We start from the raw sequence: 13,568 nt of genomic DNA, 5'->3' as shown, positions 1-13,568 counted from the left end.
CAACACGAGAATCATGCTGGATTGATACTCCTTCATTAACTTTGGATAGCCTTTCCCAGATAAGTTTTGCTGAACCCAAAGCACTCACTCTGCCATACTTGCCCTTGCTCAGATGACCACAGATGATATTCTTCGCTTGAGAATCAAGTTGCTTGAAATTCTTCACATCAGCGGCAGAGACAGTAGCAGTGACGATAGGGACACCCTGTTCCACAATATACCAGAGATCATTGCCAATAGCTTGTAGATGCATCTGCATCTTGGCCTTCCATAAGGGAAAGTCCTTTCCTTCGAAAGTAGGACATCCTGCAGTAACCTTGATCATGCCTGCAGTCGACCTAACTAAAACTCCAGGTGGTTATACCAAAATCACACAGAACAAGGCAGTACCTTGCTCTGATACCAATTGAAACTGCGTTATATCGACTAGAGGGGGGTGAATAGGAGAATTTTAGAATTTCATCACCGAGAAAACTCCTTTTGAGGAAATTCCTCACTGATGACTAACTTGCAGCGGAAACAGCAAAAGGATCAGGAGTGCAAAGTATCACTGCAACAATTTTTCAGGGTGAAGAATATGGAAAACAGTTTGCACAGTTCGCAGGCACGGAGAAGATAGATGAGGATTAACTCGCGTGAAGAATTTGGGGTTGAGGAATTTCAGAGAAAGTCTTCAGCAAATTCTTCAAACAGTGACAGTGAAAATCATCAACACACAATTTGAGGAATGTAAAGAGTTGAAGAAATAGAACCCGTTTCACAGTGAACACAGTGGTTGATGACCCAGTTCCAACTGCTGTGACAGTTGTACATCTGGTTTGGAGCGGCTTGGTACTGAAACCAAAAGACACGCAGTCCCGGGACACACAGTCCCTACCGTATTCTCCTTGGGCTAAGAACACACATTCCTCGCCCAACACTCGTGGTAAGTCTTCAGGGCAGACTTCCAAACCCTCACAAACTTGGTCACCTGGCGATCCACAATTGACTGCTAGATTGCTCTAGACCATGACGCCTAACCGTCGGGAGGATGCACAGTCCTCAAAGGTAAAAGGCTTCAGTCCCACACAGGAACAACTTCTTCAGTGATGCTCAATCACATGGTTTTCGGTTTGTGGTTTGGTGTTTGGGGTATTTCCTCACTGATGAATTACTCTCGAAGACTCTGAGGATTTTGGGTTGCTCTTATGACAAGTGTCAGTTTCTAATGGAGCAGCCAAGCAGCTAATGGTTGTGGGGGCGGCTCTTTATAACCTCGGACCATCCTGACATGATTTTACATTAATGCCCTTAAATAATATGACCGTTGGTGTGGATAATATCAGTGATGTGGCGTGAGTTGCGGTAACGGTCGGGACCCTCAACTCTGAGAGTCCTCATGTCTCTCATATTCCACACTTGAGGCTTTTGGTAGGATTAGGCTTGGATTGAGCATTATGAGGAAATTCATTTCGACGTGTAACTTTGACCCCCTTTAACAGTACGGTGTTCCTATGACTCAAAAGTGAAGAAAATAAAACAGACAGAATAAATCTTCATGCTTCAAAATCTTCAGATTGTTTTTCTTCAGGACACACCAAATTCCTCATCTTCAATTTCTTCATGAGGACTATCAATTTCATCGCAATTTCTTCGTGATTCAATTCTTCAGCTTTAGACCAATTTCTTCAGCCAAAGATATACATTTTTAAGGGTCGATATTCATCGAATATTTCAAACTCCTCGGCGACTTATAGATCATGTGTTCACTCATGAACACATTAGATACTTAACATATAAGTCTTCAAACCAACAAAATCACTAAGGGGCACTAGATGCACTTACAGTCCACCTTAATGAGTTTGCCCACCACCTCACCAAAGGCCAACAGGAAGGAACTTGAGCGGAGGCCAGAGGGCACGTTGTCCAGCAGGACCCAAGTGTTAGAGAGAGAGAAAGAGCCTGGGCATTGGGCACTAGCAGTCGCCGCCTTCATAGATATCACCACTTGATTGATAGGGAGGATAAAGATAGTGCATGCCGCGACCATCTTCAGGCTCTCCTTCGAGTGAAAGACAACAACAAATTCGTAGCCCGAGATCTACTGCACCTGCTAGTCCCAACCCTCCACCCCCCACAACTTGAGTTAATCCACAAGAACCTCCACAGAAATCTCATGGGAGAGCATTGTGATGATCGACTCATTGGACAACCCTGGGGCCACAGAGGCCATGGTGACATCCCCATCCAGGGAAAAGAAGGCACAGCCAGGCAGGCCAAGCCCAAACTGCTTGAAGGAAGGGGGCTTGACACGGCTCTTGCACTCAACCGCGAGGTGACCATCCGCAGGACAAATCAGACAGAAAGGGGGAACCTCACACTTGGACTGGAAGTGTGGATGATGGTTGCAGATGAAGCAGGTGAGGGTGGGAGGTGGGTCAAAGGATGGGGGAACGAATCTGTGAGGAAGAGGGGGCGGGGGAGGGAGAATGTCGTCACCAACCGCCATTGAGGATGAGCCAGGGTGAGATGAGGAGAACTTGCGGCCATTGTTGTGAAAAGGCGCACCATACTCCGAGCGCTGGAACTGGCAGCCACCAAACCCTAGAGCGCCCTGGCCGCCACCACCAGTGGGTCTCCCTCCCGCTCCGAGCACTGGTGACACGGGTACGAGGAACACGATGGAAAGGAGCCGCATATCCACGCCTGCCCCTAGTAGGGAGGCCAGATCCAGCCACCGGCGACCTCGACGCCGCTGATACCTCCCAAATGTATCAATAATTTATGTTTATTCCATGCTCTTTTGGGTGACATTGTTATATGTTTTGCTACACTTTTATACCTATTTACACATATTTGGACTAACCTACTAACTCAGTGCACCCAGTGCCAGTTTCTGTCTGCTGATGTCTTTTAATTGCAGGGACTTTACCCCAATTCTTAGAGTCCCAAAAATCCCGAGAAAAATATATATAAATTAGCGTGACGGAAGCTTCACGAAGCACCAAGGTGGGCCAGAGGGAAGCCATGCCTCACCCAGGCGGCCACCTGGCGTGGGCCCCCTCCTAGCCACGCCAACAGGCCGCTTGGGCGGTTGGTCCACCCCCTCGCGCCCTCCTTTAGCCTATATTTATCCCTCGGACGGAAAACCCTAAAGATATATCCATAATCGCAAATTTCTCCATCGTTCCGCCGCCGTAGCGCTTCCGAGATCGGGAGCGCCAGAAGACCTCTTCCCGGCACCCTGTCGGAGGGAGGATTGACCTCCGGGAGCTTCTCCACCACCATGGACGCTTCCTGGACGTGTCGTGAGTAGTCCTCCTTAGACCATGAGTCCATGACCAGTAGCTATGTGATGTCTTCTCTCCAATCTTGTGCTTCAATGCTTAGCCCATGTGAGACGCCCTACATGATCAAGGCATCTATGTAATTTGCCTTCTATTGCTATGTTGAGTTTGCTTGGATCTGATGGATTATGAGATTATGTTCACATTGTGATGAGTTATATATTTGGTTCTCCTTTTATATTATGTTCTTGAGTAATTCATGCATGTTCTCCGTTGTTTTTATTGCTTTGTCCAAGTAGTAGATTGTAACTCCAAGAGGGAGCGTTATGCACGATTGTGGGTTCATGCCCCTTGATGTCTAGCTTGAGTGACAGGAACATGAGACTAGGGGATGTGTTGTTGCCACCAGGGAGAAAACAACGGTGCTTGTAACCACGGTTGCAAGGATTCTTTACCTTACGCAAAGTTCGTTACTGCAGTTGTCCGTTGGTTTGAGTTTACACTTTGCGTGGGGCTCGCAACTTAATACCAACGTGATGTTCTGGATAGATATCTCAAGGTGGATGATTAGAGAGTAGATGTTGATTTATAAATGGTCTACTTGTCTTTGCATACTCCCGTTACTATTGAGACTCTAACTTTCAAGTAGCATAATTAGCATTGCGGTGCGTTCATAATTCTGTCAATTGCCCAGCTGTAATTTGTTTACCCAAGCATAGTTGTTTATCGTCTTTTGGGAGAGAGACATCACTAGTGAACATCATGTGACTCCGTTCCATATCACCACCATTGCTTACACCTCCACCATTTACTGCTTTCATTTACTTTTCCGTTGCAATCACTATCACTATTCCTGCTTGTGTTTTGATCCTTTGCAAACTACAAGGCCAATGAGATTGACAACCTCTTTGTACTCGTCGGGAGCAAAGTTATTTGTTGTGTGTGCAGGTCCACGTCTTCTGCTAGCGCCAGGGCAATGGACACCTACTTGTTGATCCTCGGAGTCCTCCTGGTTCGATAAACCTTGTAATCTCTGTGTAAGGGAAACTTGTTGCTGACTGCGTCTCCACCTTCCACTTGGACTAACCAACAAGGGGCGAGAAGTATATCCATCAACTCGTCATCAAGAAAATTTCTGGTGCCGTTGCCTGAGACTCCAGTCTTCAAGATAGGGGAGTTCCACACTATCTTTTACCTTTGCTTTTTAGGCTTGTTAGTTTGCTTTCTAGTTTTTGCTTTAGAGTCTTATACCAAAAACCACATAAAAAATTAGTTGATTTTTCTTGCTTGTTGATGCTCCTATGGGTTCCATTGAGAACACCAAGTTGCGTGACTTCACTAGTCACAACAACAATGACTTTATCTGCACTCCTATTGCTGCTCCTGCCACTGAGGTGACCTCCTATCAGATTAAACATGCTTTACTGAACCTTATTATGAAAGATCAATTCTCCAGTGTTGGACATGATGCTGCTTTGCACTTGAATAAATATATTGAGCTTTGTGATATGCAAAAGTACAAATAAGTAGATGGTGATATTGTTAAACTTAAGTTTTGTCTTTCTCCTTGAGAGGAGGAGCTAAAGTGTGGCTTCAATCTTTGCCTAGGAATAGCATAGATTCTTGGGATAAGTGCAAAGATGCTTTTATTGGGAAGTATTACCCGCCTGCTAAGATTATCCAGTTAAGAAGTAACATTATGAATTTTAGGCAACTGGATAATGAACACGTCGCCCAAGCTTGGGAACGTATGAAATCTCTTGTTAAGAATTGTCCTACACATGGTTTGTCAACTTGGATGGTTATCCAAACTTCCTATGTAGGATTGAACTTTACCTCGCAGAATCCGTTGGACTCGGTCGTGGGAGGAACCTTTATATCAACTACACTTGGTGCTGCCACGAAGCTATTGGACGAGATGATGACAAATTATTCTCAATGGCACACCGAGAGAGCTCCAACAGGTAGGAAGGTAAACTCTGTTGAGGAGATATCCTCCCTTAATGATAAGGTTGACATGATCATGACTTTACTTACTAAGGAAGCTCCTATTTATCCTCATGATGTTCCTTTGAATTCTTTGGTTGCTCAAGAAAGAGAGCAAGTTGATGTCAATTTTATATCTAGGAACAACTTTAATAATAATGCCTATAGGAGTAATTTTGGTAGCAATCCTAGACCATTTCCATCCAACAACTATGGGAACAACAACACTTATCCTAGCACCAAAAACTCCACTTCTAAATTAGAGAGCATGCTTAAAGACTTTATCACTTCTCAAAAAGCCTTCAACAAGAGTGTAGAAGAGAAATTAAAAAAATAGATAGTCGCTATTTTAAGGTAGACAACATAGCTCATGATGTAGAAATGCTTAAAATTAGAACTCCCCCCTTGAGGAAAGGAAAACCACACCCATGAATGTTATCCAGGTCCAAATTAATGAGAACATAAGAATGCTAGCCAAACTTAAGGATAGATGGGCTAGAGAAAAAGAAGAGGAAGATAGGATTAAGAGCCTTCCTACACACACTACCCTTGCTACTATACAAGTTGTTGAGGATCTCAAAAAATTTAGCACCCATCACATCCCTAGTCCCAATGGACCTATTAATGGTGATGCTAATACCTCAACTTTAGGACAAGAAGGTCCTTTGAACTTAGAGACTACCAAAAGAATGAGCTTAGATGACATCGACACCGCCTTAATTAATGGTAATAATCTTGATTTTGATAATTGTAGTCTTTTCGAAGTTATCACTTTTTTGCAAAGAATGGCTAAAGACCCCCACACTAGTACACTCAATATTGCCTTTTCCGGGCATGTTACCAATGCTCTTATAAAAGCTAGGGAGGAGAAGCTCAAGCTAGAGACTTTTATTCCTAGAAAACTAGAAGATGATTCCTATGGTCAAGATTAAATTGAATAATTTCTCTTGCTTTTCTTTATGTGATGTTGGAGCTAGTGCCTCCGTTATGCCCAAAAGAATGTACGATGTGCTTGATTTCAAACTTTTGATCAATGTTCTTTTGGTGTTCGTCTTGTTGATTCTTCCATAAAGAAACCTTTAGGGAGAATTGATGATGTTCTTATTGTTGTCAATGATAATTATGTTTCCGTTGATTTTCTTATTATGGACATTGACTTTGATCCCTCATGTCCAATTATTTTGGGACGTCCTTTTCTCCGCACTGTTGGTGCTATCATTGACATGAAAGAAGGGACCATTAGATTCCAATTTCCCCTTGAAAAGGGAAGGGAACACTTCCCTCGAAAGAAGATTAAGTTACCTTATGAGTATGTTATTCAGGCAAGTTATTCTTTTGGAGTTGATAATACTTGATCTTTTTGCATCATGCCTAGCTTAAAGGCATAAAAGAAAGCGCTTGGTGGGAGGCAACCCAATTTGTTTTTACTTTTAGTATTAGTGGTCATGATGCTTTTTATTACTGTAGCAACATCATTGTATCTTTATTTTCAAGCTCTGTGCCGAGTTTTAGCCTTCGATTGCAAGAAAGTTCAAAAGTTGTGTCATGTTGTCCAGAAATAGATTATGTCTGCTTGACGGAAAAATTCGCCAAAAATCACAAGATCATCTTTTTGATCTAAATGCTTTTGAGAGTATGCTATATATAATTGTCTTTCTAGCTTCTATTCTGAGTTTTTCGATTTGAGTTGCAGAGGTGCCCCAAAAAATTATTTACTACCTATTGTTCTGTTTTTCCCAGATTCTGCCCTGTTTTGCGTTTTCATTGTTTTGCAAATCTTAAGTTTGCTTTTTCTTTGCAAAAACCATTTGGAAATCTTTATAAATAGTAGCTCTTCCTAAAAATCTTTATTTCCAATAGAGAATAAATTATTTTACTATGGGCACTAACCACTCTAATAAGCTTATGATGAGTTTCGTATGAAGGGAGTTTTCAAGTATGCGACGGAAGATGATGAAATAAGATCCAGGAGGGTCAAGCGCTCAAGCTTGGGGATGCCCCATGCACCCCCAAGAAATATTCAAGGAGACTCAAGCGTCTAAGCTTGGGGATGCCCCCGTGCATCCCCTTCTCCATCAGCACTCATCAGTTCGCCCTTCTCCATGCTATATTTTTATCACTTCATATGTTATGTGCTATGCTTGGAGCGTCCCGCTCTTTACTTTTTAGTTTGTTTTAGTTTTGCTTGCTGTTCATAACAAGTTGGAACCTAGCATTCTTTTTTTGGGAGAGAAACACGCTCCACTCCACCCTATAACACAACATAGGTTTTCATGCTTATCTTTTTTGTGTGTTCTTTATCTTTTCATAGTTATTGTCATGCTTAGCTCTTAGTATTCATGCTTTATCTTTTTAAGAGCTTTTATTTAGGTTGCTTTTGGAACTATCTTGAGTTATCATTCTTATCTTGTTTAGAGAGTTGGCTTGTTGCACTGAGTTGTGTGTCTTGCATGAGTAGGTAATTGAGGTTGCTATTTAAGTATAGTAGTAACTTGCAATAGTTTTGAGGTATTGATTTGAGTAATGTTTGGACTATTGGTGTCAAGAGCTTCAGCCTATTAGTGACATGTGTCGTATTTTGGGAAATCTGTGTGTACTTTCAAAAATTTGAAAACATAGTTGAGAACTCTAGCTACTAGATGGATCGCCAACCTCTGGAGGGGTTGGAATATATAGAGTACCCTCACGTTATCAAGGGTCAAGGATGCGCAAGGATAACAAAACTCCCAAACACTCCTCCTCGGGGTGCTTGTCTCTTTGTGAATCTCCTGGCTAGATAGAGAGTTATCGATAATAAGTGCATGAGTTCTTCGGACTAATGCGAGTATTCGATTGTTGGCACTTCCACCATCCATATTTTGCTAGCCTCTTCGGTACCGTGCATTGCCCTTTCTCATCTTGAGAGTAGGTGCAAACTTTGTCGGTGCATCCAAACCCTTGGCATGATACGCTCTGTCATCATAAGCCTCATTATATCCTTCCTCAAAACATCCACCATACCTACCTATTAAGGCATTTCCATAGCCTTTCCGAGATACATTGCCTTGCAACATCCACCATCTCATGACTTGATCTTCATGTCATACATGCTTTTGCTTGGTCGAGGATCCGCATGCTAGTTGGGCCTTGCCCTTATTATTGCTACATGACGTGCTAGTTTCATTGCATATCCTGCTACACTAGCAGATACATACATTTGCATACATCATGATAGTTTTCATTGTCTTTATGTTGAGTACTTCTTATAAAGTGTGTAGATCTTTTTTTATTCTTGTAAAACATAGAGTGTTGCCCTTAAGTGAGGAAAAGATCCCAAAGAGGAAAAATTAAAAGATCCCAAAGAGGACACATGAAAAAAATCCCAAAGAGCACAAATGAGATATAAATAGAAAGAGCCAAAGAGGCCACAAAAAATAAAAAAGGAAATAAAAAGAAAAAAGAAATAAAAAGAGAGAAGGGGGCAACACAACTATTCCTTTTGAAAGATCCATACTCGTACTCCATTGTTATATTTGTACTCCATAGAGATTATCATTCATGCATAACTATGTGGGAACTCTAGGTCTTCATGAGCAAGCAAGTTGGATGCACCCCACTAGTTCCATTGGAGAGCTTACCTTAGCTCATATGTGCATCCGTTGCATGGCAATCCCTACTCCTCACATCATATATATCATTTGGCTTTCTCTCGCCTATGATTGTCCTCATTGATGTGAGCCCTTCACACCTTTTTTTGTCTTCCTTCCCCAGCATTATTCTCTTTGCCATCCTAAGTGCCAACATATCTTGCTTGCGCTCATCCATTGCACGAGTGCTCAAAGTCGAAAGGGAGAGGATCATTTTGACTCGTGCCTGACTAGTGGTCTGGGGATGAGTCAAAATAAGATTCCGAAGGAGACCAAGTGTGAAGTTTTAGTAGATTGAGTTCTCAATTAAACTATATGATATTTTTATTCTCTAAACACATCTGCTACTTCTTGCACGCAAACACCATTTGGAGACATTCGAGTCACGGACAACGAGAGCTCTTGAACCTATATGTTCTTACTTTGCTAATTTCAATACTAGATATAGACTCTTGCTTGTTATTGTCTTGACTTGAATTGCACATCTTACTTGCTTTACTTTGAAGTTCTTATATGTGTGTTAGCATGTCACCACATAAATTATTTGTGTTATCATTTACCTACTCAAGGACGAGCAGGAATTAAGCTTGGGGATGTTGATACGTCCCAAACGTATCTATAATTTATGTTCGTTCCATGCTCTTTTGGGTGACATTGTTATATGTTTTGCTACACTTTTATACCTTTTTACACATATTTGGACTAACCTACGAACTCAGTGCACCCAGTGCCAGTTTCTGTCTGCTGATGTCTTTTAATTGCAGGGACTTTACCCTTATTTTCAGAGTCCTAAAAATCCTGAGAAAAATATATAGAAATCAGCGTGACGGAAGCTTCATGAAGCACCAAGGTGGGCCAGAGGGGAGCCAGGCCTCACCCAGGCGGCCACCTGGCGCGGGTCCCCTCCTGGCCGCGCCACCAGGCCGCCTGGGTGGCTGGTCCACCCCCTGGCGCCCTCCTTTCGCCTATATTTACACAGTGGACGAAAAACCCTAAAGATATATCCAGAATCGTGAATTTCTCCACCGTTCCGCCATCGTAGCACTTTCGAGATCGGGAGCGCCAAAAGACCTCTTCCCGGCACCCTGTCGGAGGGAGGATTGACCTCCGGGAGCTTCTCCACCACCATGAACGCTTCCCGGACATGCCATGAGTAGTCCTCCTTGGACCACGAGTCCATGACGAGTAGCTATGTGATGTTTTCTCTCCAATCTTGTGCTTCAGTGCTTAGCCCTTGTGAGCTGCCCTACATGATCAAGGCATCTATGTAATTTACCTGTTGTTGCTATGCTGAGTTTGCTGGGATCCGATGGATTATGAAATTATGTTCAGATTGTGATGAGTTATATATTTGGTTCTCCTTTTATATTATGTTCTTGATTAATTCATGCATGTTCTCCATTGTTTTTTATTGCTTTGGCCGAGTAGTATATTGTAACTCCAAGCGGGAGCGTTATGCACGATTGTGGGTTCATACCCCCTAATGTCTAGCTTGAGTGAGAGGAATATGAGACTAGGGGATGTGTTGTTGCCACTAGGGAGAAAACAACGGTGCTTGTAACCATGGTTGCAAGGATTGTTTACCTTATGCGAAGTTCGTTAATGCAGTTGTCCGTTGCTTTGAGTTTACACTTTGGGTGGGGCTCGCAACTTAATACCAGTGAGATGTTCTGGATAGATATCTCAAGGTGGATGATTAGAGAGTAGATGCTGATGGATAAACGGTCTACTTGTCTTGGTGTAATGCCCATTACTTTTGAGCCTCTAACTTTCTTGTAGCATGATTAGCATTACGGTGCATTTATAGTTTTGTCAATTGCCCAGCTGTAATTTGTTTACCCAGCATAGTTGTTTATTGTCTTTTGGGAGAGAGACATATCTAGTGAACATCATGGGACTCTGGTACATATTACCACCATTGTTTACACCTCCATCATTTACTGTTTTTATTTCCTTTTCCGTTGCAATCACTATTGCTATTCCCGCTTGTGTTTGATCCTTTGCAAACGACAAGGCCGGAGAGATTGAAAACCTGTCTGAACTCGTTGGGAGCAAAGTTATTTGTTCTGTGTGTGCAGGTCCACATCTTCTGCTAGTGTCAGATCAGCGGACACCTACTTGTTGATCCTCGGAGTCCTCCTGGTTCAATAAACCTTATAGTCCCCGTGTAAGGGAAATCTGCTGCTGACTACATGTCAACCTTCCACTTGGGGTAACGAATGAGGGGCGAGAAGTATATCCATCAACTCGTCATCAGCCGCATGCTCAAATGGATTAGAGGCAGAGATCCCTCAACCCGGGGCCAGATTGTTCGAGGGTGCAGCCACCACAGCCCCTGCACCAGCGTCGCCGACTCGCGACCGTGCTCCTCCCTCTGGAGCCATTCGGGCCCTGCCGCCCATGCCCCGCACTCAAGTGAAACCTGGTCGCGAGCGACACACTCCACCTCCAACTTTGCATGAAGCGTGACATCCTACCCAAGGTCAGAAACTGTGTCGGAGTAGCCCTCACGACGAGACTTGGAGCCTAACGCTGCCTCGCTGGACGAGCTCCTATATCTTTCCATGGTGGACACCTCAAGGAAGGAGAGCGGGAGGGTAGGTTTTGATCCGAGGAGACAGGGGATGGAGAGACGGTAGCGGCGTACGTCACGACCAACATCCGAACACTCTAGAAGTGGACCGCGGCACCCCTCGAGTAGCCATATATTCTCAAAGTGGGTTGGGCCAACAGGCCAGGGCGACGGGGGGGGGTCACAGACCGGGCCTCGGGAAGGACATGGGCCCATCCCGCCTCAAGGAAAGTGGAGGAAAGGCAACCCATGAGAGGAGGCCGAGATATGGAGCACGACACATCCCACTAACCTCACCTGAAACACAGGAGGCCTAGTCCGACCCACCCACCGAGGCAACCACCGCGGTTAGGGTTCCACACCCATCCCCAACCATCGTCGGCACCGGCAGGCCATCACCCACCGATGACAAGTTCCGAGGATGGCAGGACGAGATAGGAGGAGACGGTGAGGCAAACTCCGAACGGGGGAGCCCAGACACCACCCCTAGTACACCCCACGACAGAGAAGGGATCAAAAACTTACAAGAATGTCAGTCATGTCGGCACACACAGGTCAAGCCAGCCTCCGCGACCGCCGTCCGTGAGGCAGGAGCGTGCCCGCAAGGCGCGAACTTCCGGACCTTCCCACCCACCGACGCGGGGAGAAGAGAACGAGAGCGAAGCGCCCTATGGGAGGCCTCATGAGGCTCCAGATCCGACTCATCGTCGACCGGATGAAGAGCCCCAAATCAATTGCCGAGAAGTGAGGGGAAAATAGGGAGCAGCATGGCTGAGGGGGGGAGAGCGCAGGCCATCGGATCCAGGAGACCATGCGGGGGACGGGGGATAGTGCAAGAGCGGAGGAGGAAGCGCCGACGGTCACCGCCGAGGAAGGAGAGGGGCGGTGGAGAGGGGAGAGGGGATCCATCATCTATGATCATTATCATCAAAGAGAGCTTTCACTAAGAGGGGCCAGAAAACTGGCGCGAGCTAAATAATACTCCCTCTATTTTATGATATAGTGCGCACGAGCCTTTTGAGATTAAAGTTTGATTATAAATTTAACAAATGTGGAGGACTGAGGCAGGAGCAAACATTATGCCATTGAAAACTTCTTTCAAATACGAATTCAATGGTACAAGTTTTGCTCCCGTCGCAGTTGTTTGTGTTGGTTAAATTTACAGACGCACTATATTTTAAAATGGAGGGAACAATACTCCATATTTCCTAAATAAAATCCTATGATTTCGAGAGAATCATAAGAGCATGTACAATGATTCTATCTTAGAAATGTCATGTAAAATAAATCATGATATGAAGGAGAGAGAAATTATAAGAAAAGACTTATCTTCTCTTATTTAAAAGAAGATAAGAGACGAAAGTGTCTTTCTCCTCCCGAGCTCAAATGAGCTTGGTAAATAGTAAAATTAATTTTTTTAAACAAATTAAAAAAAAACTAAATCTTTTTGCGATGAACATTGACAAGTCTTAAGTACGTGTAAATTTTAGCAAGAAATAGCATTACTATAAGGCGTGGTAAAAATAACAAAACTGATACTCTAAAAATGTGCATTATGAGAGTATGAGTTCTGTTATTTCTATGACACCTTGTAGGAATGTCATTTCAAGCCGAATTTTTCCATGCAATTGTTTTTTTTTTGTCAATGTTTGTCGAAAAAGATATTTTTTAGTTTTATTATTTATGAGCTTGGGAGCAGAAACTCTACGTCCGACAACATGATTTCTTAGCATAATATCTTTCATCGCGTTTTTTGAAATAGCACAAGAGATGATCCATTATAAACATGTTATTTGTTATCTCCAAATTACATACAAAATTTAAGATAAAACTATTTTATCAACCATTATACATAACCTAAAATGCCCGTGTGTTACATTTATATCTCCTGAAGGACTGATACCATCGGTCACATCGCCCCTTGGAGGGGAGCAACTAGCTAGCGAGCACTCCTTTTGGGAGCCTCCTAGCGATCACTCCCGCGCGTCGTCATTTGAGGCGTTCTCACCCGCGTCACGTGTCGTACTCTGAACGTTCCAATCGTATTTTGCTTTTTTTTATTTTTTCGCACGTGTTTTCGGCATTTTAGAGTGGTTTTTTTTAGGTTTTTCCGCACGG

Source organism: Hordeum vulgare, chromosome 3H, assembly GCF_904849725.1.
Source record: "Hordeum vulgare subsp. vulgare chromosome 3H, MorexV3_pseudomolecules_assembly, whole genome shotgun sequence".
Taxonomy (NCBI): domain Eukaryota; kingdom Viridiplantae; phylum Streptophyta; class Magnoliopsida; order Poales; family Poaceae; genus Hordeum; species Hordeum vulgare.
This window is presented reverse-complemented; position numbering follows the sequence as displayed.